A 24,725-nucleotide genomic window follows, 5' to 3' on the forward strand; every position below is an offset into this window, starting at 1 on the left:
GTGCGAGGCCCTTGCTAAATTCTGTGCACAGACTTTGAGATCTATGCTTTAGACTGTATCTAAACCTGCTCCAACATGGACTGACATTCTGGCCTACTTTCAGCCGATGCGACTTGTCTGTCGCTGAACAGTCGCTTTTTATGTATTCAGCACCTATGTATAATGTTGTAAAAATGCTCTAGAAGCTAAAGTCGCAGAAATGTCACACATATTTGGCCTGCAACTTTCTGTGCGACAAATTCAGACAGGAAAAATCAGTATAAATCCTTAGAAAATTATCCCCCAGTGTCTCCATCTGCTGGCGGTATTGAATAAGCATTGCTGCACTGATGGGGTATGCATTAGACGAAAAAAAAGAAGAAAAAGAAGAATAATACGCCCAGAAAAGAGGCGAAAAGGAGAAAAACGTAAAAAAACGTGAAAAAAAAGTAAGAGGAAGAGAAGGGAAAAAAAGGTGGAAATGGGTTTAAAAGTGATTTCGGCGGAGAAATATATATATATATATATATATATATATATATATATATACGCGCACACACACACATAGATATAAACGTATTCTCCGTTGAGATATTGCAGCCGCTGCTGTGTCCAGGCCCAGGAGCCTTAGCACTGTGCTGTGATGTCACTCAATACCACTGACATCACTAGGTGTAAACAACATCTCTCCTTTGCTGTGTATGTGACTATGGAGCTGTTTGGTGATGTCGTCTATTACGGCCTTCATAGAAGCAACAGGAGATTGTTGCATCCATCTAGAACCCTCAGAACTACAGTGCTATGATGTCACTCACTTCCACAGGCCTTGCAGAGTGTAAACAACAACAACCCAGCTTTGTTGTGTATGTAACCATAGGGATTTGTGATGTCACCTAGAACCTTCACAGCAGCGACAGCTTTATGAGGAGCATCAGCACTGCTCTGCCTGAGCAGAACCATCACCGCCATAGGTTGTCAAATAACCCGGATTTAACCCACACAGGTAAGTCCAATGGGGTGCAGGCATGTCCTCTATGCTTACAGCTTCCCGTGGGTGTTGGTTTGATACCGTTTGGGGACAGCCAAGGAGGCATCTGCAGGCAACAAAGGTAGGTGTGTGCTTGTGTGTGTGTTTCCTATGCAGATCCTAAGCCCAGTGTCACATGCAAGTAGGAGGAGTAAGAAGGGTTCCTGGCAAATCCGGGTTATGGATTGCATTTAAAAAGGCCCCGTGGGAGTGCAATGGGCCCCTGTCTTGCTGCTTAGCAATAATGGTATGGGTTTAGGTTCTGCTGTGTGTACTGGTGGTTGACTGCCCCCCAGCCCAGAGTGTGCATGGAAAATTGTCTGGCAGCCTCCCTGACAGCAAGCAGTGATAGTGCCCATGAAGGGGACCTTGTTGGGCCCGCCCCTTTCACGGTTATCGCTTCTCGGCCTTTTGGCTAAGATCAAGTGTAGTATCTGTTCTTATCAGTTTAATATCTGATACGTCCCCTATCTGGGGACCATATATTAAATGGATTTTTGAGAACGGGGGCCGATTTCGAAGCTTGCTTCCGTCGCCCTATGCATTGACCCGATATGGCAGTATCTTCGGGTACAGTGCACCACCCCCTTACAGGGTTAAAAAGAAAGATTCCTACTTTCATTGCTACCTGCTTGCTGGCTAGCCAGCTAGCCAGCCCTGTGGGCCTTGCTGCTGCTGCAGCCAAAAAACAAAAGGTGGTGCTGCTGCTGCTTCTGCTGCTTCTGCTTCTGCTTGTGTCTGGCACCTGTTGGAGCGTCCAGGCACAGGACTTCTGCTGCTGCTGACTAAATGGCCTCCTTAATTGGATCATTTGAGTAGCCAGCACACCTGTGCAGGTAGGGCATGAAATGATAGGCAGCTGCCTTGATAGCGGGTGGATGCTGAATGTTCCTAATTGACAAAATAAGATTAATGCTTATGAAGAAATATAAAATCTCATCCCTTCCCCAATATCGCGCCACACCCCTACCCCTTAATTCCCTGGTTGAACTTGATGGACATATGTCTTTTTTCGACCGTACTAAGTATGTAACTATGTAACATAACATGGGGGGGGGGGGGGGGGGTCTCCTGGCTGTTCACACAGGTGTGTCATTGCTGTACATTGACCATGCATTGCTTCTGTGGTATTGCAAAGGCAAAGACAAATGCTTCCAGCCATCCATTGCACTAATGGATTGGTCATCAGCTGGCTGTCTATGTCCCGCATCAATATAGACCAAAGTACAGAGGGTTAGGCTATGCTATTGTGCACCTACCTGATGCATCAGAAGGTGCGAGGCCCTTGCTAAATTCTGTGCACAGACTTTGAGATCTATGCTTTAGACTGTATCTAAACCTGCTCCAACATGGACTGACATTCTGGCCTACTTTCAGCCGATGCGACTTGTCTGTCGCTGAACAGTCGCTTTTTATGTATTCAGCACCTATGTATAATGTTGTAAAAATGCTCTAGAAGCTAAAGTCGCAGAAATGTCACACATATTTGGCCTGCAACTTTCTGTGCGACAAATTCAGACAGGAAAAATCAGTATAAATCCTTAGAAAATTATCCCCCAGTGTCTCCATCTGCTGGCGGTATTGAATAAGCATTGCTGCACTGATGGGGTATGCATTAGACGAAAAAAAAGAAGAAAAAGAAGAATAATACGCCCAGAAAAGAGGCGAAAAGGAGAAAAACGTAAAAAAACGTGAAAAAAAAGTAAGAGGAAGAGAAGGGAAAAAAAGGTGGAAATGGGTTTAAAAGTGATTTCGGCGGAGAAATATATATATATATATATATATATATATATATATATATATATATATACGCGCACACACACACATAGATATAAACGTATTCTCCGTTGAGATATTGCAGCCGCTGCTGTGTCCAGGCCCAGGAGCCTTAGCACTGTGCTGTGATGTCACTCAATACCACTGACATCACTAGGTGTAAACAACATCTCTCCTTTGCTGTGTATGTGACTATGGAGCTGTTTGGTGATGTCGTCTATTATGGCCTTCATAGAAGCAACAGGAGATTGTTGCATCCATCTAGAACCCTCAGAACTACAGTGCTATGATGTCACTCACTTCCACAGGCCTTGCAGAGTGTAAACAACAACAACCCAGCTTTGTTGTGTATGTAACCATAGGGATTTGTGATGTCACCTAGAACCTTCACAGCAGCGACAGCTTTATGAGGAGCATCAGCACTGCTCTGCCTGAGCAGAACCATCACCGCCATAGGTTGTCAAATAACCCGGATTTAACCCACACAGGTAAGTCCAATGGGGTGCAGGCATGTCCTCTATGCTTACAGCTTCCCGTGGGTGTTGGTTTGATACCGTTTGGGGACAGCCAAGGAGGCATCTGCAGGCAACAAAGGTAGGTGTGTGCTTGTGTGTGTGTTTCCTATGCAGATCCTAAGCCCAGTGTCACATGCAAGTAGGAGGAGTAAGAAGGGTTCCTGGCAAATCCGGGTTATGGATTGCATTTAAAAAGGCCCCGTGGGAGTGCAATGGGCCCCTGTCTTGCTGCTTAGCAATAATGGTATGGGTTTAGGTTCTGCTGTGTGTACTGGTGGTTGACTGCCCCCCAGCCCAGAGTGTGCATGGAAAATTGTCTGGCAGCCTCCCTGACAGCAAGCAGTGATAGTGCCCATGAAGGGGACCTTGTTGGGCCCGCCCCTTTCACGGTTATCGCTTCTCGGCCTTTTGGCTAAGATCAAGTGTAGTATCTGTTCTTATCAGTTTAATATCTGATACGTCCCCTATCTGGGGACCATATATTAAATGGATTTTTGAGAACGGGGGCCGATTTCGAAGCTTGCTTCCGTCGCCCTATGCATTGACCCGATATGGCAGTATCTTCGGGTACAGTGCACCACCCCCTTACAGGGTTAAAAAGAAAGATTCCTACTTTCATTGCTACCTGCTTGCTGGCTAGCCAGCTAGCCAGCCCTGTGGGCCTTGCTGCTGCTGCAGCCAAAAAACAAAAGGTGGTGCTGCTGCTGCTTCTGCTGCTTCTGCTTCTGCTTGTGTCTGGCCCCTGTTGGAGCGTCCAGGCACAGGACTTCTGCTGCTGCTGACTAAATGGCCTCCTTAATTGGATCATTTGAGTAGCCAGCACACCTGTGCAGGTAGGGCATGACATGATAGGCAGCTGCCTTGATAGCGGGTGGGTGCTGAATGTTCCTAATTGACAAAATAAGATTAATGCTTATGAAGAAATATAAAATCTCATCCCTTCCCCAATATCGCGCCACACCCCTACCCCTTAATTCCCTGGTTGAACTTGATGGACATATGTCTTTTTTCGACCGTACTAAATATGTAACTATGTAACATAACATGGGGGGGGGGGGGGGGGTCTCCTGGCTGTTCACACAGGTGTGTCATTGCTGTACATTGACCATGCATTGCTTCTGTGGTATTGCAAAGGCAAAGACAAATGCTTCCAGCCATCCATTGCACTAATGGATTGGTCATCAGCTGGCTGTCTATGTCCCGCATCAATATAGACCAAAGTACAGAGGGTTAGGCTATGCTATTGTGCACCTACCTGATGCATCAGAAGGTGCGAGGCCCTTGCTAAATTCTGTGCACAGACTTTGAGATCTATGCTTTAGACTGTATCTAAACCTGCTCCAACATGGACTGACATTCTGGCCTACTTTCAGCCGATGCGACTTGTCTGTCGCTGAACAGTCGCTTTTTATGTATTCAGCACCTATGTATAATGTTGTAAAAATGCTCTAGAAGCTAAAGTCGCAGAAATGTCACACATATTTGGCCTGCAACTTTCTGTGCGACAAATTCAGACAGGAAAAATCAGTATAAATCCTTAGAAAATTATCCCCCAGTGTCTCCATCTGCTGGCGGTATTGAATAAGCATTGCTGCACTGATGGGGTATGCATTAGACGAAAAAAAAGAAGAAAAAGAAGAATAATACGCCCAGAAAAGAGGCGAAAAGGAGAAAAACGTAAAAAAACGTGAAAAAAAAGTAAGAGGAAGAGAAGGGAAAAAAAGGTGGAAATGGGTTTAAAAGTGATTTCGGCGGAGAATATATATATATATATATATATATATATATATATACGCGCACACACACACATAGATATAAACGTATTCTCCGTTGAGATATTGCAGCCGCTGCTGTGTCCAGGCCCAGGAGCCTTAGCACTGTGCTGTGATGTCACTCAATACCACTGACATCACTAGGTGTAAACAACATCTCTCCTTTGCTGTGTATGTGACTATGGAGCTGTTTGGTGATGTCGTCTATTACGGCCTTCATAGAAGCAACAGGAGATTGTTGCATCCATCTAGAACCCTCAGAACTACAGTGCTATGATGTCACTCACTTCCACAGGCCTTGCAGAGTGTAAACAACAACAACCCAGCTTTGTTGTGTATGTAACCATAGGGATTTGTGATGTCACCTAGAACCTTCACAGCAGCGACAGCTTTATGAGGAGCATCAGCACTGCTCTGCCTGAGCAGAACCATCACCGCCATAGGTTGTCAAATAACCCGGATTTAACCCACACAGGTAAGTCCAATGGGGTGCAGGCATGTCCTCTATGCTTACAGCTTCCCGTGGGTGTTGGTTTGATACCGTTTGGGGACAGCCAAGGAGGCATCTGCAGGCAACAAAGGTAGGTGTGTGCTTGTGTGTGTGTTTCCTATGCAGATCCTAAGCCCAGTGTCACATGCAAGTAGGAGGAGTAAGAAGGGTTCCTGGCAAATCCGGGTTATGGATTGCATTTAAAAAGGCCCCGTGGGAGTGCAATGGGCCCCTGTCTTGCTGCTTAGCAATAATGGTATGGGTTTAGGTTCTGCTGTGTGTACTGGTGGTTGACTGCCCCCCAGCCCAGAGTGTGCATGGAAAATTGTCTGGCAGCCTCCCTGACAGCAAGCAGTGATAGTGCCCATGAAGGGGACCTTGTTGGGCCCGCCCCTTTCACGGTTATCGCTTCTCGGCCTTTTGGCTAAGATCAAGTGTAGTATCTGTTCTTATCAGTTTAATATCTGATACGTCCCCTATCTGGGGACCATATATTAAATGGATTTTTGAGAACGGGGGCCGATTTCGAAGCTTGCTTCCGTCGCCCTATGCATTGACCCGATATGGCAGTATCTTCGGGTACAGTGCACCACCCCCTTACAGGGTTAAAAAGAAAGATTCCTACTTTCATTGCTACCTGCTTGCTGGCTAGCCAGCTAGCCAGCCCTGTGGGCCTTGCTGCTGCTGCAGCCAAAAAACAAAAGGTGGTGCTGCTGCTGCTTCTGCTGCTTCTGCTTCTGCTTGTGTCTGGCCCCTGTTGGAGCGTCCAGGCACAGGACTTCTGCTGCTGCTGACTAAATGGCCTCCTTAATTGGATCATTTGAGTAGCCAGCACACCTGTGCAGGTAGGGCATGACATGATAGGCAGCTGCCTTGATAGCGGGTGGGTGCTGAATGTTCCTAATTGACAAAATAAGATTAATGCTTATGAAGAAATATAAAATCTCATCCCTTCCCCAATATCGCGCCACACCCCTACCCCTTAATTCCCTGGTTGAACTTGATGGACATATGTCTTTTTTCGACCGTACTAACTATGTAACTATGTAACATAACATGGGGGGGGGGGTCTCCTGGCTGTTCACACAGGTGTGTCATTGCTGTACATTGACCATGCATTGCTTCTGTGGTATTGCAAAGGCAAAGACAAATGCTTCCAGCCATCCATTGCACTAATGGATTGGTCATCAGCTGGCTGTCTATGTCCCGCATCAATATAGACCAAAGTACAGAGGGTTAGGCTATGCTATTGTGCACCTACCTGATGCATCAGAAGGTGCGAGGCCCTTGCTAAATTCTGTGCACAGACTTTGAGATCTATGCTTTAGACTGTATCTAAACCTGCTCCAACATGGACTGACATTCTGGCCTACTTTCAGCCGATGCGACTTGTCTGTCGCTGAACAGTCGCTTTTTATGTATTCAGCACCTATGTATAATGTTGTAAAAATGCTCTAGAAGCTAAAGTCGCAGAAATGTCACACATATTTGGCCTGCAACTTTCTGTGCGACAAATTCAGACAGGAAAAATCAGTATAAATCCTTAGAAAATTATCCCCCAGTGTCTCCATCTGCTGGCGGTATTGAATAAGCATTGCTGCACTGATGGGGTATGCATTAGACGAAAAAAAAGAAGAAAAAGAAGAATAGTACGCCCAGAAAAGAGGCGAAAAGGAGAAAAACGTAAAAAAACGTGAAAAAAAAGTAAGAGGAAGAGAAGGGAAAAAAAGGTGGAAATGGGTTTAAAAGTGATTTCAGCGGAGAAATATATATATATATATATATATATATATATATATATATATATATATATATATACGCGCACACACACACATAGATATAAACGTATTCTCCGTTGAGATATTGCAGCCGCTGCTGTGTCCAGGCCCAGGAGCCTTAGCACTGTGCTGTGATGTCACTCAATACCACTGACATCACTAGGTGTAAACAACATCTCTCCTTTGCTGTGTATGTGACTATGGAGCTGTTTGGTGATGTCGTCTATTACGGCCTTCATAGAAGCAACAGGAGATTGTTGCATCCATCTAGAACCCTCAGAACTACAGTGCTATGATGTCACTCACTTCCACAGGCCTTGCAGAGTGTAAACAACAACAACCCAGCTTTGTTGTGTATGTAACCATAGGGATTTGTGATGTCACCTAGAACCTTCACAGCAGCGACAGCTTTATGAGGAGCATCAGCACTGCTCTGCCTGAGCAGAACCATCACCGCCATAGGTTGTCAAATAACCCGGATTTAACCCACACAGGTAAGTCCAATGGGGTGCAGGCATGTCCTCTATGCTTACAGCTTCCCGTGGGTGTTGGTTTGATACCGTTTGGGGACAGCCAAGGAGGCATCTGCAGGCAACAAAGGTAGGTGTGTGCTTGTGTGTGTGTTTCCTATGCAGATCCTAAGCCCAGTGTCACATGCAAGTAGGAGGAGTAAGAAGGGTTCCTGGCAAATCCGGGTTATGGATTGCATTTAAAAAGGCCCCGTGGGAGTGCAATGGGCCCCTGTCTTGCTGCTTAGCAATAATGGTATGGGTTTAGGTTCTGCTGTGTGTACTGGTGGTTGACTGCCCCCCAGCCCAGAGTGTGCATGGAAAATTGTCTGGCAGCCTCCCTGACAGCAAGCAGTGATAGTGCCCATGAAGGGGACCTTGTTGGGCCCGCCCCTTTCACGGTTATCGCTTCTCGGCCTTTTGGCTAAGATCAAGTGTAGTATCTGTTCTTATCAGTTTAATATCTGATACGTCCCCTATCTGGGGACCATATATTAAATGGATTTTTGAGAACGGGGGCCGATTTCGAAGCTTGCTTCCGTCGCCCTATGCATTGACCCGATATGGCAGTATCTTCGGGTACAGTGCACCACCCCCTTACAGGGTTAAAAAGAAAGATTCCTACTTTCATTGCTACCTGCTTGCTGGCTAGCCAGCTAGCCAGCCCTGTGGGCCTTGCTGCTGCTGCAGCCAAAAAACAAAAGGTGGTGCTGCTGCTGCTTCTGCTGCTTCTGCTTCTGCTTGTGTCTGGCCCCTGTTGGAGCGTCCAGGCACAGGACTTCTGCTGCTGCTGACTAAATGGCCTCCTTAATTGGATCATTTGAGTAGCCAGCACACCTGTGCAGGTAGGGCATGACATGATAGGCAGCTGCCTTGATAGCGGGTGGGTGCTGAATGTTCCTAATTGACAAAATAAGATTAATGCTTATGAAGAAATATAAAATCTCATCCCTTCCCCAATATCGCGCCACACCCCTACCCCTTAATTCCCTGGTTGAACTTGATGGACATATGTCTTTTTTCGACCGTACTAACTATGTAACTATGTAACATAACATGGGGGGGGGGGGGGGGGGTCTCCTGGCTGTTCACACAGGTGTGTCATTGCTGTACATTGACCATGCATTGCTTCTGTGGTATTGCAAAGGCAAAGACAAATGCTTCCAGCCATCCATTGCACTAATGGATTGGTCATCAGCTGGCTGTCTATGTCCCGCATCAATATAGACCAAAGTACAGAGGGTTAGGCTATGCTATTGTGCACCTACCTGATGCATCAGAAGGTGCGAGGCCCTTGCTAAATTCTGTGCTCAGACTTTGAGATCTATACTTTAGACTGTATCTAAACCTGCTCCAACATGGACTGACATTCTGGCCTACTTTCAGCCGATGCGACTTGTCTGTCGCTGAACAGTCGCTTTTTATGTATTCAGCACCTATGTATAATGTTGTAAAAATGCTCTAGAAGCTAAAGTCGCAGAAATGTCACACATATTTGGCCTGCAACTTTCTGTGCGACAAATTCAGACAGGAAAAATCAGTATAAATCCTTAGAAAATTATCCCCCAGTGTCTCCATCTGCTGGCGGTATTGAATAAGCATTGCTGCACTGATGGGGTATGCATTAGACGAAAAAAAAGAAGAAAAAGAAGAATAATACGCCCAGAAAAGAGGCGAAAAGGAGAAAAACGTAAAAAAACGTGAAAAAAAAGTAAGAGGAAGAGAAGGGAAAAAAAGGTGGAAATGGGTTTAAAAGTGATTTCGGCGGAGAAATATATATATATATATATATATATATATATATATATATATATATATACGCGCACACACACACATATATATAAACGTATTCTCCGTTGAGATATTGCAGCCGCTGCTGTGTCCAGGCCCAGGAGCCTTAGCACTGTGCTGTGATGTCACTCAATACCACTGACATCACTAGGTGTAAACAACATCTCTCCTTTGCTGTGTATGTGACTATGGAGCTGTTTGGTGATGTCGTCTATTATGGCCTTCATAGAAGCAACAGGAGATTGTTGCATCCATCTAGAACCCTCAGAACTACAGTGCTATGATGTCACTCACTTCCACAGGCCTTGCAGAGTGTAAACAACAACAACCCAGCTTTGTTGTGTATGTAACCATAGGGATTTGTGATGTCACCTAGAACCTTCACAGCAGCGACAGCTTTATGAGGAGCATCAGCACTGCTCTGCCTGAGCAGAACCATCACCGCCATAGGTTGTCAAATAACCCGGATTTAACCCACACAGGTAAGTCCAATGGGGTGCAGGCATGTCCTCTATGCTTACAGCTTCCCGTGGGTGTTGGTTTGATACCGTTTGGGGACAGCCAAGGAGGCATCTGCAGGCAACAAAGGTAGGTGTGTGCTTGTGTGTGTGTTTCCTATGCAGATCCTAAGCCCAGTGTCACATGCAAGTAGGAGGAGTAAGAAGGGTTCCTGGCAAATCCGGGTTATGGATTGCATTTAAAAAGGCCCCGTGGGAGTGCAATGGGCCCCTGTCTTGCTGCTTAGCAATAATGGTATGGGTTTAGGTTCTGCTGTGTGTACTGGTGGTTGACTGCCCCCCAGCCCAGAGTGTGCATGGAAAATTGTCTGGCAGCCTCCCTGACAGCAAGCAGTGATAGTGCCCATGAAGGGGACCTTGTTGGGCCCGCCCCTTTCACGGTTATCGCTTCTCGGCCTTTTGGCTAAGATCAAGTGTAGTATCTGTTCTTATCAGTTTAATATCTGATACGTCCCCTATCTGGGGACCATATATTAAATGGATTTTTGAGAACGGGGGCCGATTTCGAAGCTTGCTTCCGTCGCCCTATGCATTGACCCGATATGGCAGTATCTTCGGGTACAGTGCACCACCCCCTTACAGGGTTAAAAAGAAAGATTCCTACTTTCATTGCTACCTGCTTGCTGGCTAGCCAGCTAGCCAGCCCTGTGGGCCTTGCTGCTGCTGCAGCCAAAAAACAAAAGGTGGTGCTGCTGCTGCTTCTGCTGCTTCTGCTTCTGCTTGTGTCTGGCCCCTGTTGGAGCGTCCAGGCACAGGACTTCTGCTGCTGCTGACTAAATGGCCTCCTTAATTGGATCATTTGAGTAGCCAGCACACCTGTGCAGGTAGGGCATGACATGATAGGCAGCTGCCTTGATAGCGGGTGGGTGCTGAATGTTCCTAATTGACAAAATAAGATTAATGCTTATGAAGAAATATAAAATCTCATCCCTTCCCCAATATCGCGCCACACCCCTACCCCTTAATTCCCTGGTTGAACTTGATGGACATATGTCTTTTTTCGACCGTACTAAGTATGTAACTATGTAACATAACATGGGGGGGGGGGGGGGGGGGGTCTCCTGGCTGTTCACACAGGTGTGTCATTGCTGTACATTGACCATGCATTGCTTCTGTGGTATTGCAAAGGCAAAGACAAATGCTTCCAGCCATCCATTGCACTAATGGATTGGTCATCAGCTGGCTGTCTATGTCCCGCATCAATATAGACCAAAGTACAGAGGGTTAGGCTATGCTATTGTGCACCTACCTGATGCATCAGAAGGTGCGAGGCCCTTGCTAAATTCTGTGCACAGACTTTGAGATCTATGCTTTAGACTGTATCTAAACCTGCTCCAACATGGACTGACATTCTGGCCTACTTTCAGCCGATGCGACTTGTCTGTCGCTGAACAGTCGCTTTTTATGTATTCAGCACCTATGTATAATGTTGTAAAAATGCTCTAGAAGCTAAAGTCGCAGAAATGTCACACATATTTGGCCTGCAACTTTCTGTGCGACAAATTCAGACAGGAAAAATCAGTATAAATCCTTAGAAAATTATCCCCCAGTGTCTCCATCTGCTGGCGGTATTGAATAAGCATTGCTGCACTGATGGGGTATGCATTAGACGAAAAAAAAGAAGAAAAAGAAGAATAATACGCCCAGAAAAGAGGCGAAAAGGAGAAAAACGTAAAAAAACGTGAAAAAAAAGTAAGAGGAAGAGAAGGGAAAAAAAGGTGGAAATGGGTTTAAAAGTGATTTCGGCGGAGAAATATATATATATATATATATATATATATATATATATATATATACGCGCACACACACACATAGATATAAACGTATTCTCCGTTGAGATATTGCAGCCGCTGCTGTGTCCAGGCCCAGGAGCCTTAGCACTGTGCTGTGATGTCACTCAATACCACTGACATCACTAGGTGTAAACAACATCTCTCCTTTGCTGTGTATGTGACTATGGAGCTGTTTGGTGATGTCGTCTATTACGGCCTTCATAGAAGCAACAGGAGATTGTTGCATCCATCTAGAACCCTCAGAACTACAGTGCTATGATGTCACTCACTTCCACAGGCCTTGCAGAGTGTAAACAACAACAACCCAGCTTTGTTGTGTATGTAACCATAGGGATTTGTGATGTCACCTAGAACCTTCACAGCAGCGACAGCTTTATGAGGAGCATCAGCACTGCTCTGCCTGAGCAGAACCATCACCGCCATAGGTTGTCAAATAACCCGGATTTAACCCACACAGGTAAGTCCAATGGGGTGCAGGCATGTCCTCTATGCTTACAGCTTCCCGTGGGTGTTGGTTTGATACCGTTTGGGGACAGCCAAGGAGGCATCTGCAGGCAACAAAGGTAGGTGTGTGCTTGTGTGTGTGTTTCCTATGCAGATCCTAAGCCCAGTGTCACATGCAAGTAGAAGGAGTAAGAAGGGTTCCTGGCAAATCCGGGTTATGGATTGCATTTAAAAAGGCCCCGTGGGAGTGCAATGGGCCCCTGTCTTGCTGCTTAGCAATAATGGTATGGGTTTAGGTTCTGCTGTGTGTACTGGTGGTTGACTGCCCCCCAGCCCAGAGTGTGCATGGAAAATTGTCTGGCAGCCTCCCTGACAGCAAGCAGTGATAGTGCCCATGAAGGGGACCTTGTTGGGCCCGCCCCTTTCACGGTTATCGCTTCTCGGCCTTTTGGCTAAGATTAAGTGTAGTATCTGTTCTTATCAGTTTAATATCTGATACGTCCCCTATCTGGGGACCATATATTAAATGGATTTTTGAGAACGGGGGCCGATTTCGAAGCTTGCTTCCGTCGCCCTATGCATTGACCCGATATGGCAGTATCTTCGGGTACAGTGCACCACCCCCTTACAGGGTTAAAAAGAAAGATTCCTACTTTCATTGCTACCTGCTTGCTGGCTAGCCAGCTAGCCAGCCCTGTGGGCCTTGCTGCTGCTGCAGCCAAAAAACAAAAGGTGGTGCTGCTGCTGCTTCTGCTGCTTCTGCTTCTGCTTGTGTCTGGCCCCTGTTGGAGCGTCCAGGCACAGGACTTCTGCTGCTGCTGACTAAATGGCCTCCTTAATTGGATCATTTGAGTAGCCAGCACACCTGTGCAGGTAGGGCATGACATGATAGGCAGCTGCCTTGATAGCGGGTGGGTGCTGAATGTTCCTAATTGACAAAATAAGATTAATGCTTATGAAGAAATATAAAATCTCATCCCTTCCCCAATATCGCGCCACACCCCTACCCCTTAATTCCCTGGTTGAACTTGATGGACATATGTCTTTTTTCGACCGTACTAACTATGTAACTATGTAACATAACATGGGGGGGGGGGGGTCTCCTGGCTGTTCACACAGGTGTGTCATTGCTGTACATTGACCATGCATTGCTTCTGTGGTATTGCAAAGGCAAAGACAAATGCTTCCAGCCATCCATTGCACTAATGGATTGGTCATCAGCTGGCTGTCTATGTCCCGCATCAATATAGACCAAAGTACAGAGGGTTAGGCTATGCTATTGTGCACCTACCTGATGCATCAGAAGTATGCGAGGCCCTTGCTAAATTCTGTGCACAGACTTTGAGATCTATGCTTTAGACTGTATCTAAACCTGCTCCAACATGGACTGACATTCTGGCCTACTTTCAGCCGATGCGACTTGTCTGTCGCTGAACAGTCGCTTTTTATGTATTCAGCACCTATGTATAATGTTGTAAAAATGCTCTAGAAGCTAAAGTCGCAGAAATGTCACACATATTTGGCCTGCAACTTTCTGTGCGACAAATTCAGACAGGAAAAATCAGTATAAATCCTTAGAAAATTATCCCCCAGTGTCTCCATCTGCTGGCGGTATTGAATAAGCATTGCTGCACTGATGGGGTATGCATTAGACGAAAAAAAAGAAGAAAAAGAAGAATAATACGCCCAGAAAAGAGGCGAAAAGGAGAAAAACGTAAAAAAACGTGAAAAAAAAGTAAGAGGAAGAGAAGGGAAAAAAAGGTGGAAATGGGTTTAAAAGTGATTTCGGCGGAGAAATATATATATATATATATATATATATATATATATATATATATACGCGCACACACACACATAGATATAAACGTATTCTCCGTTGAGATATTGCAGCCGCTGCTGTGTCCAGGCCCAGGAGCCTTAGCACTGTGCTGTGATGTCACTCAATACCACTGACATCACTAGGTGTAAACAACATCTCTCCTTTGCTGTGTATGTGACTATGGAGCTGTTTGGTGATGTCGTCTATTACGGCCTTCATAGAAGCAACAGGAGATTGTTGCATCCATCTAGAACCCTCAGAACTACAGTGCTATGATGTCACTCACTTCCACAGGCCTTGCAGAGTGTAAACAACAACAACCCAGCTTTGTTGTGTATGTAACCATAGGGATTTGTGATGTCACCTAGAACCTTCACAGCAGCGACAGCTTTATGAGGAGCATCAGCACTGCTCTGCCTGAGCAGAACCATCACCGCCATAGGTTGTCAAATAACCCGGATTTAACCCACACAGGTAAGTCCAATGGGGTGCAGGCATGTCCTCTATGCTTACAGCTTCCCGTGGGTGTTGGTTTGATACCGTTTGGGGACAGCCAAGGAGGCATCTGCAGGCAACAAAGGTAGGTGTGTGCTTGTGTGTGTGTTTCCTATGCAGATCCTAAGCCCAGTGTCACATGCAAGTAGGAGGAGTAAGAAGGGTTCCTGGCAAATCCGGGTTATGGATTGCATTTAAAAAGGCCCCGTGGGAGTGCAATGGGCCCCTGTCTTGCTGCTTAGCAATAATGGTATGGGTTTAGGTTCTGCTGTGTGTACTGGTGTTGACTGCCCCCCAGCCCAGAGTGTGCATGGAAAATTGTCTGGCAGCCTCCCTGACAGCAAGCAGTGATAGTGCCCATGAAGGGGACCTTGTTGGGCCCGCCCCTTTCACGGTTATCGCTTCTCGGCCTTTTGGCTAAGATCAAGTGTAGTATCTGTTCTTATCAGTTTAATATCTGATACGTCCCCTATCTGGGGACCATATATTAAATGGATTTTTGAGAACGGGGGCCGATTTCGAAGCTTGCTTCCGTCGCCCTATGCATTGACCCGATATGGCAGTATCTTCGGGTACAGTGCACCACCCCCTTACAGGGTTAAAAAGAAAGATTCCTACTTTCATTGCTACCTGCTTGCTGGCTAGCCAGCTAGCCAGCCCTGTGGGCCTTGCTGCTGCTGTAGCCAAAAAACAAAAGGTGGTGCTGCTGCTGCTTCTGCTGCTTCTGCTTCTGCTTGTGTCTGGCCCCTGTTGGAGCATCCAGGCACAGGACTTCTGCTGCTGCTGACTAAATGGCCTCCTTAATTGGATCATTTGAGTAGCCAGCACACCTGTGCAGGTAGGGCATGACATGATAGGCAGCTGCCTTGATAGCGGGTGGGTGCTGAATGTTCCTAATTGACAAAATAAGATTAATGCTTATGAAGAAATATAAAATCTCATCCCTTCCCCAATATCGCGCCACACCCCTACCCCTTAATTCCCTGGTTGAACTTGATGGACATATGTCTTTTTTCGACCGTACTAAGTATGTAACTATGTAACATAACATGGGGGGGGGGGGGGGTGGTCTCCTGGCTGTTCACACAGGTGTGTCATTGCTGTACATTGACCATGCATTGCTTCTGTGGTATTGCAAAGGCAAAGACAAATGCTTCCAGCCATCCATTGCACTAATGGATTGGTCATCAGCTGGCTGTCTATGTCCCGCATCAATATAGACCAAAGTACAGAGGGTTAGGCTATGCTATTGTGCACCTACCTGATGCATCAGAAGGTGCGAGGCCCTTGCTAAATTCTGTGCACAGACTTTGAGATCTATGCTTTAGACTGTATCTAAACCTGCTCCAACATGGACTGACATTCTGGCCTACTTTCAGCCGATGCGACTTGTCTGTCGCTGAACAGTCGCTTTTTATGTATTCAGCACCTATGTATAATGTTGTAAAAATGCTCTAGAAGCTAAAGTCGCAGAAATGTCACACATATTTGGCCTGCAACTTTCTGTGCGACAAATTCAGACAGGAAAAATCAGTATAAATCCTTAGAAAATTATCCCCCAGTGTCTCCATCTGCTGGCGGTATTGAATAAGCATTGCTGCACTGATGGGGTATGCATTAGACGAAAAAAAAGAAGAAAAAGAAGAATAATACGCCCAGAAAAGAGGCGAAAAGGAGAAAAACGTAAAAAAACGTGAAAAAAAAGTAAGAGGAAGAGAAGGGAAAAAAAGGTGGAAATGGGTTTAAAAGTGATTTCGGCGGAGAAATAAATATATATATATATATATATATATATATATATATATATATATATATATATACGCGCACACACACACATAGATATAAACGTATTCTCCGTTGAGATATTGCAGCCGCTGCTGTGTCCAGGCCCAGGAGCCTTAGCACTGTGCTGTGATGTCACTCAATACCACTGACATCACTAGGTGTAAACAACATCTCTCCTTTGCTGTGTATGTGACTATGGAGCTGTTTGGTGATGTCGTCTAGTACGGCCTTCATAGAAGCAACAGGAGATTGTTGCATCCATCTAGAACCCTCAGAACTACAGTGCTATGATGTCACTCACTTCCACAGGCCTTGCAGAGTGTAAACAACAACAACCCAGCTTTGTTGTGTATGTAACCATAGGGATTTGTGATGTCACCTAGAACCTTCACAGCAGCGACAGCTTTATGAGGAGCATCAGCACTGCTCTGCCTGAGCAGAACCATCACCGCCATAGGTTGTCAAATAACCCGGATTTAACCCACACAGGTAAGTCCAATGGGGTGCAGGCATGTCCTCTATGCTTACAGCTTCCCGTGGGTGTTGGTTTGATACCGTTTGGGGACAGCCAAGGAGGCATCTGCAGGCAACAAAGGTAGGTGTGTGCTTGTGTGTGTGTTTCCTATGCAGATCCTAAGCCCAGTGTCACATGCAAGTAGGAGGAGTAAGAAGGGTTCCTGGCAAATCCGGGTTATGGATTGCATTTAAAAAGGCCCCGTGGGAGTGCAATGGGCCCCTGTCTTGCTGCTTAGCAATAATGGTATGGGTTTAGGTTCTGCTGTGTGTACTGGTGGTTGACTGCCCCCCAGCCCAGAGTGTGCATGGAAAATTGTCTGGCAGCCTCCCTGACAGCAAGCAGTGATAGTGCCCATGAAGGGGACCTTGTTGGGCCCGCCCCTTTCACGGTTATCGCTTCTCGGCCTTTTGGCTAAGATCAAGTGTAGTATCTGTTCTTATCAGTTTAATATCTGATACGTCCCCTATCTGGGGACCATATATTAAATGGATTTTTGAGAACGGGGGCCGATTTCGAAGCTTGCTTCCGTCGCCCTATGCATTGACCCGATATGGCAGTATCTTCGGGTACAGTGCACCACCCCCTTACAGGGTTAAAAAGAAAGATTCCTACTTTCATTGCTACCTGCTTGCTGGCTAGCCAGCTAGCCAGCCCTGTGGGCCTTGCTGCTGCTGTAGCCAAAAAACAAAAGGTGGTGCTGCTGCTGCTTCTGCTGCTTCTGCTTCTGCTTGTGTCTGGCCCCTGTTGGAGCATCCAGGCACAGGACTTCTGCTGCTGCTGACTAAATGGCCTCCTTAATTGGATCATTTGAGTAGCCAGCACACCTGTGCAGGTAGGGCATGACATGATAGGCAGCTGCCTTGATAGCGGGTGGGTGCTGAATGTTCCTAATTGACAAAATAAGATTAATGCTTATGAAGAAATATAAAATCTCATCCCTTCCCCAATATCGCGCCACACCCCTACCCCTTAATTCCCTGGTTGAACTTGATGGACATATGTCTTTTTTCGACCGTACTAAGTATGTAACTATGTAACATAACATGGGGGGGGGGGGGGGGGGGGTCTCCTGGCTGTTCACACAGGTGTGTCATTGCTGTACATTGACCATGCATTGCTTCTGTGGTATTGCAAAGGCAAAGACAAATGCTTCCAGCCATCCATTGCACTAATGGATTGGTCATCAGCTGGCTGTCTATGTCCCGCATCAATATAGACCAAAGTACAGAGGGTTAGGCTATGCTATTGTGCACCTACCTGATGCATCAGAAGGTGCGAGGCCCTTGCTAAATTCTGTGCACAGACTTTGAGATCTATGCTTTAGACTGTATCTAAACCTGCTCCAACATGGACTGACATTCTGGCCTACTTTCAGCCGATGCGACTTGTCTGACGCTGAACAGTCGCTTTTTATGTATTCAGCACCTATGTATAATGTTGTAAAAATGCTCTAGAAGCTAAAGTCGCAGAAATGTCACACATATTTGGCCTGCAACTTTCTGTGCGACAAATTCAGACAGGAAAAATCAGTATAAATCCTTAGAAAATTATCCCCCAGTGTCTCCATCTGCTGGCGGTATTGAATAAGCATTGCTGCACTGATGGGGTATGCATTAGACGAAAAAAAAGAAGAAAAAGAAGAATAATACGCCCAGAAAAGAGGCGAAAAGGAGAAAAACGTAAAAAAACGTGAAAAAAAAGTAAGAGGAAGAGAAGGGAAAAAAAGGTGGAAATGGGTTTAAAAGTGATTTCGGCGGAGAAATATATATATATATATATATATATATATATATATATATATATATCACTCCAAACGAATAGAGCCAGCAAAGACCCCCTCTGTAAGTGCACGTGGTCAGCCAACTGGCAAGTCAGCAGTCCATAAATATGCAATCTCCACCACAGCACAAATAATCAGAGGTCCAGGATCAAGTAGAAAGGCTTCCAAGTTTATTCACACCATAAATGTGATAGCGGTGCAACGTTTCGGCAAACTGCCTTTATCAAGCATACAAGTCATACAAAATGGAAAACTTAAATACATCAAGGTGCTTTCTGATAGGTTTACAAACAGCTGTGATACATCGTAATTAGTGATTCTATCCAACCCTCTGCAGGTAATTGGTTCTCCTTGTGTGACATCATCACAACAAACAATGACTGTTACAATAAAAGTGCATATTCTCACTCTAGTGGCTATACAATAGTTAATAAATGAAAAGGGGGGAGAGTACATGGCATCAGAGTCAAGACTAGCTCTATCGATTATAAATAGCTGTCATATCTGTACTTACGATCGTTCCGTCCCTCCATGTGTCTACGTTTGTAAACAATTGCATTGCGGCTGCGCGAAATCGCGCCTGCCGCGGCTCTCATATCGCAGGTTCCACTGCTACTATGCGCATGCGTGAACCCATATAGTACGGACACTATGGTTACCACAAACGCTTGCTAATGCGGCTGCGTAAGAGCCGCAAAGGGGTACGTTCATCTTTCGGTACAATACCGGGTCGTGTGTCCCCAACCCAATGCACATGCGTCAAATCAAGGCGCAGCGCATAGGGTTCCAGGTTACCAACACTGATTAAACCTAGTAAAGTACGGGGAATAATAATCTATAAAAAAGTAACATAGCAACGTATGTGTCTATATAAAAGTACAAAAGATACAAAAGATGCAATACAAAAATGCTGGCGGGTAATAATAATAAAATTACATTAATAGTCATGGAGTATAAGAAAAGTTGTCTCGATTTGATTGATGCCATGTAAATCACTCCCTCCTGTTCTTACATAGTGTCAACGTGACATCCTATAAGTGATCTAAAATATAAAAGGTAAAGAAAGAGAAGGTTAAAAACATTCATGGCCATTCCTAGCACATATTTGATGTATATAATAAGAACTACATGGTTCAAGAGGTGAATAAATTGAAAAAAATATGAAAAAAATTTTTTTGAAAAAAAATTGAAAAAAAAAAAAAAAAAAAAAAAAAATCTTTTTAAAAAAATTCTTTCAAAAAAATTCTTTTGGGAAAAAAAAGGGGGGGGGGAAGGGGAAGAAAAGAAGAAGGGAAAAGGGAAGAGAAGGAAGAAAAAGAAGGGAGAAAAAAAAGGGGGAGAAAAAAGAAAGGGGGGGAAAAAAGAGAGATAAAAGAAAAAGGAAAAAAAACCAAAAAGGAAAAAGAAAAAAGGGAAAAGAAAGGAGAAAAAAGAGGGGAAAAAATGGAGAAAAGGAAAAATGGAGGAAGAAAAAAGAAAAGGAAAAAAAGGGGGGGGGGAAATTAAGAAAAAAGGGGGAGGGGGGGGGAGGAAAGAGGGGAAAATTTTTTTTTGAAAAGAACAAATGAAAAGGGGGAAAGAAAGGAAAGGGGGGAAAAAAGAGGGGGGGGGGGTTTGGTTTGGGGAAAGAAGGGGGAAAAAAAGGACGAAAAAAGAGGGGGAGGGGAAGGAAAAAAGAAAAAAAGGGGGAAAGATAGGAGGGAAGCAAAGAAAAAGGGAAAAAAAGGGAGAAAGGAAAAAAAAGGTAAAGGTAAATTTATTCACATGTAAGGCTTTAGACTAAAATCAATGTTCAGACCACCAGGTTGTAATGTATTTAATAGATGAATCCATTTTAGCTCTTTTTGTTTTAATAGCTTTTCCCGGTCTCCTCCTCTACGTAGTATGGGGACATGATCTATAATCCGAAAACGCAATTGGCTAATATTATGACCAAACTCTTTAAAGTGTTTCGGTATGGGCAAGTCAACCCTGCCTGTCCTAATCGATGATTTATGTCCATTTAATCTGATCCTGCACTCGTTTATGGTTTCTCCAATGTAGTATAAACCACATGGACATTGTAACATATAAACTACAAATGATGATCTGCAGGTATATCTGTCCTTAATTTTAAATGTACGTCCAGTCAGAGGGTGACAAAATGTATCACCCTTGATCATACTGTTACAGTGACTACATTCCATGCATGGGAAATTCCCTTTCTTAGGGCCCAACCACGTGCGTTCCCCCTTCTTTCTAAAACTACCAACGTCAGAGCTCACCAAACAATCTTTCAGGCTACGATTTTTTCTATAGGCCATGACTGGGGAGGCTTTAATGTCAGTTGTACGTAAGATAATGTCCCAATTTTTCTTGACAATCTTTGATATCTCTCCACTCATAGTTGTGTATGTGGAGACAAAAGGTATTTTGTCTTCCTTTGTTTTTACTTTCTTAGTGAGAAGGTTGACCCGGGGGGTGGCCGCAAGTTTATTCTTATGTTTGTTCAACAGTCGTCTGGGATATCCCCTTTGTTCAAATTTGTCACACATCCCTTCAACCCTCTCATTAAGCACGTCGGTGTTGGACACAATTCTTTTAACCCTGAGGAGTTGACTCCACGGTAGGGAGTCAACCATTGGTTTAGGATGGAAGCTGTCAAATGAGAGGAGATTATTTCTGTCTGTGGGTTTACTATACAGGTCTGTGACCAACCTATTCCCACAGACAGAAACAGTGGTGTCTAGGAACTGAAGTGATTCAGACGATGTTACCATAGTGAATTTTAGTTCCGGGTAAATAAGGTTCAATTCAACAAAAAAATCATTAAGCTGTGTCAAGGTACCATTCCAAATAACAAAAGTGTCGTCAATATATCGATACCAAGTGTCGATATATTGAAAAAATATATTGCATCTTTTGTATCTTTTGTACTTTTATATAGACACATACGTTGCTATGTTACTTTTTTATAGATTATTATTCCCCGTACTTTACTAGGTTTAATCAGTGTTGGTAACCTGGAACCCTATGCGCTGCGCCTTGATTTGACGCATGTGCATTGGGTTGGGGACACACGACCCGGTATTGTACCGAAAGATGAACGTACCCCTTTGCGGCTCTTACGCAGCCGCATTAGCAAGCGTTTGTGGTAACCATAGTGTCCGTACTATATGGGTTCACGCATGCGCATAGTAGCAGTGGAACCTGCGATATGAGAGCCGCGGCAGGCGCGATTTCGCGCAGCCGCAATGCAATTGTTTACAAACGTAGACACATGGAGGGACGGTACGATCGTAAGTACAGATATGACAGCTATTTATAATCGATAGAGCTAGTCTTGACTCTGATGCCATGTACTCTCCCCCCTTTTCATTTATTAACTATTGTATAGCCACTAGAGTGAGAATATGCACTTTTATTGTAACAGTCATTGTTTGTTGTGATGATGTCACACAAGGAGAACCAATTACCTGCAGAGGGTTGGATAGAATCACTAATTACGATGTATCACAGCTGTTTGTAAACCTATCAGAAAGCACCTTGATGTATTTAAGTTTTCCATTTTGTATGACTTGTATGCTTGATAAAGGCAGTTTGCCGAAACGTTGCACCGCTATCACATTTATGGTGTGAATAAACTTGGAAGCCTTTCTACTTGATCCTGGACCTCTGATTATTTGTGCTGTGGTGGAGATTGCATATTTATGGACTGCTGACTTGCCAGTTGGCTGACCACGTGCACTTACAGAGGGGGTCTTTGCTGGCTCTATTCGTTTGGAGTGATTACTATTACATAGTGAGCTCGTGCATGGACTGTCTTTCCCAGGAAGGCGACTAGAGATGACAGCACCCGGAGGTAATATACCAGGGGGTGTCAGCACCACTAATGTGTTCACCTACACGGAACAAGATGCTGTGAGGATTTTAAACACTGTTCAGAGGGAAGCCACATTTCTAAGTGTCCCCTCGGCTGAATTACTAAAAAAGAAATGGGACATTGAATCAAGACGCTTGATCACTCTGGAATTACATCTTGTCACTTTAAGTGAATATTATCGGGAGCAGCGAATCCCAAGGGGGATGCGATCACACCTGGGTCCAAACCTATTCCCCAACAATGATGTGTTCCAAAATAAATTCATACAGATTTCCAACAAGTATGCATTCGATGTGATCCTGCTGAATATGGAACATTTGCAATCGGAGATTGAGGCTACACAGCTTAAATGCCTGGGAATAGAAGAGCAGCTTAAGGGCCTTCTGCCACCACAGGATTACCAAGAGGCTAAGGAAAAGTTAGCCACGAGATTACTTAAACATCAACATGAGCTGGAGGAGGTTAAACGCATAAAGTGGTACCGTGATTTGGAGGACTATGCATCGGGCAAAATCTACACATGGCAGTCACAGCAACAACATGAGGGAAGACGCCGTAAGAGACGCCCGAGGTCCACGCTACCCAAATCTCAAGTTCCACGCAATGAGGGTTTTCTGTCTACTGCGTTGGATAGTGATTCTTCTGACCAAACCCCAGCGCAGGCTTCTTTTTTAGGGAGAGGACAACCCACAGATGTCGACGTGGAGGACGAAAACATAGGAAGAGGAGTTCGCACACGCCAGGAGATACACCACAAGCCACCGAGGGGCCGAGGCAGAAACAGACATTAGTGGTAAATATATCTTCTGTGACTCTGTCTAATGATGAGATTAAGGTGCTAGAGAAAGGACTTTCCTACTGTCCGACGACAGAAACGGACTGGTTTGATTTACATGTGGATTTAGAATCATTTTTTCGAAGGTTAAGATTGAAATGTTTTTTTGATGATAAGGTACCCACTGTGGCTAGTGTGAACAAAAAGACATTGTTGTCCCTGAAGGAGGTTGGTTTATTCAACAGAAGTCAGTTCCAGCCCCCCAGGGACAATAATGGAGTGGAGACATACATTGAAATTGTATCAGGGGAGATTGAGAAATTGAAACAGAAGGAAAAATCTAGGACATGGTATAATATGTCTAAAAAGGAGAAGGAGGCGCTTAGGTCATTAGAAAATAATGCTGAAATTACCATTAAGCCGGCCGACAAGGGGGGCGCCATCGTCGTGATGGACACACACTCCTATTTAGCTGAGATAGAAAGACAGATCTCTGACACACAAGTTTATCAAAAGTTGACACATGACCCGGTGGGTAGGATACAAGACATGATTAAGGTCATCGTTGGTGAAGCTAGGGATAGGGACACCATTGACGAGGACCTGAGCAAATTTTTGATTCAGGAATTCCCGCGTACACCTGTCCTGTATGTCTTACCGAAGATCCATAAGAATCTGCGGAGTCCCCCCGGGAGACCTATTGTCTCCGGGAGGGACTCAGTATTCTCACCATTGGCAACATATCTTGATAGGATCTTGAAAGAATACGCGGTCAGTGCAGTGTCCTATATACAGGACACGACGGACTTCATTAATAAAATCAGTGATCTTGTTATTCCTCCACAGGCCATCTTGGTGTCCTTTGACATCGTGAACCTCTATACATCTATAGATCACGATAGAGGCATAAGTGCAGTCAAGAAATGCTTGGAAAAAGCCTTGGTACCTGGCCCTGTCTGCTCCTTTGTTCTGGACCTATTGGGAGTCATCCTCAGGCAGAATTATTTTCTGTTTGGGGATGACTTCTATGTCCAGAACAGAGGAACAGCGATGGGGTCTAATGTCGCCCCTACGTATGCGAATATTTATATGACCGACATAGAAACGACATACATTTATACCTCCCCTTTTTTTCAATATATCGACACTTGGTATCGATATATTGACGACACTTTTGTTATTTGGAATGGTACCTTGACACAGCTTAATGATTTTTTTGTTGAATTGAACCTTATTTACCCGGAACTAAAATTCACTATGGTAACATCGTCTGAATCACTTCAGTTCCTAGACACCACTG

The 24,725-nt window shown here is 44.8% G+C and overlaps 8 non-coding genes across 8 annotated transcripts; all 8 read left to right on the top strand.

Annotated features, from left to right (window-relative positions):
- Positions 1-1,401: 1,401 nt before the first annotated feature.
- Positions 1,402-1,592, top strand: LOC130322631 (U2 spliceosomal RNA). Its single transcript, XR_008868095.1, has one exon. It is a non-coding gene; the product is annotated as a U2 spliceosomal RNA (small nuclear RNA).
- Positions 1,593-3,689: 2,097 nt separating this feature from the next.
- On the top strand, positions 3,690-3,880 carry LOC130322632 (U2 spliceosomal RNA). The gene has a single exon (XR_008868096.1). It is a non-coding gene; the product is annotated as a U2 spliceosomal RNA (small nuclear RNA).
- Positions 3,881-5,963: 2,083 nt separating this feature from the next.
- LOC130322634 (U2 spliceosomal RNA) lies at positions 5,964-6,154 on the top strand. The gene has a single exon (XR_008868097.1). It is a non-coding gene; the product is annotated as a U2 spliceosomal RNA (small nuclear RNA).
- Positions 6,155-8,250: 2,096 nt separating this feature from the next.
- On the top strand, positions 8,251-8,441 carry LOC130322619 (U2 spliceosomal RNA). The gene has a single exon (XR_008868084.1). It is a non-coding gene; the product is annotated as a U2 spliceosomal RNA (small nuclear RNA).
- A 2,097-nt stretch (positions 8,442-10,538) lies between these two features.
- Positions 10,539-10,729, top strand: LOC130322620 (U2 spliceosomal RNA). The gene has a single exon (XR_008868085.1). It is a non-coding gene; the product is annotated as a U2 spliceosomal RNA (small nuclear RNA).
- A 2,095-nt stretch (positions 10,730-12,824) lies between these two features.
- On the top strand, positions 12,825-13,015 carry LOC130322629 (U2 spliceosomal RNA). Its single transcript, XR_008868093.1, has one exon. It is a non-coding gene; the product is annotated as a U2 spliceosomal RNA (small nuclear RNA).
- Positions 13,016-15,103: 2,088 nt separating this feature from the next.
- Positions 15,104-15,294, top strand: LOC130322621 (U2 spliceosomal RNA). Its single transcript, XR_008868086.1, has one exon. It is a non-coding gene; the product is annotated as a U2 spliceosomal RNA (small nuclear RNA).
- A 2,105-nt stretch (positions 15,295-17,399) lies between these two features.
- Positions 17,400-17,590, top strand: LOC130322623 (U2 spliceosomal RNA). The gene has a single exon (XR_008868087.1). It is a non-coding gene; the product is annotated as a U2 spliceosomal RNA (small nuclear RNA).
- Positions 17,591-24,725: the final 7,135 nt, after the last annotated feature.

The sequence above is a fragment of the Hyla sarda genome, unplaced genomic scaffold (genome assembly GCF_029499605.1).
Source record: "Hyla sarda isolate aHylSar1 unplaced genomic scaffold, aHylSar1.hap1 scaffold_2364, whole genome shotgun sequence".
NCBI lineage: Eukaryota > Metazoa > Chordata > Amphibia > Anura > Hylidae > Hyla > Hyla sarda.